The sequence below is a fragment of the Carcharodon carcharias genome, chromosome 22 (genome assembly GCF_017639515.1).
Source record: "Carcharodon carcharias isolate sCarCar2 chromosome 22, sCarCar2.pri, whole genome shotgun sequence".
NCBI lineage: Eukaryota > Metazoa > Chordata > Chondrichthyes > Lamniformes > Lamnidae > Carcharodon > Carcharodon carcharias.
Window position 1 is genome coordinate 44,706,983 of NC_054488.1, and position 531 is coordinate 44,707,513.

The following is a 531-nucleotide window of genomic DNA, read 5'->3' on the forward strand; positions in this document are numbered from 1 at the left end:
TACGGGTCTCCCTAGGGTATGTGGAGGAGCGGTCATCTTCCAGCTTCATCAGCTGGGGTTGGGGGAGGGAAGGTTATAGCTGTGAGGCTGCCATTTCTTTTCCATTAAGTCATTAGCTGTGGTTCCAGAAAGCTTTCTCCCAGGGAAAATATTAGCCTTGCCTGTTCTCTCCACAGATGCTGGTTCTGTGTTTGCAGAATTTTCTGCTTTTCTTTCACATTTTCAGTGCTTGGAGCTTTTTATTTTGCTTTTCATTTAAGTGTCTTTTTTGTTCAGTTGCTGTACTCTTTTTCTCTAACTGCTGTAGACATCAAATAAACTGCTCTGGGTGTTGTAATGTGTGCCCCCAACAGGGTATGTTTCAGTAGATAAAGGTACTGAGGCAGGAGCTGATAACATTCAACTTTTTCCGAGGTAGCTAGGAAACACTGTCAATTGGGAGATATGTGGTCTGGCACATTATTGTCATTTGAAATGATAATAGTGTAAGACCTACAGCAAGACAATCAGCAACAAGATGAAAAACTATTG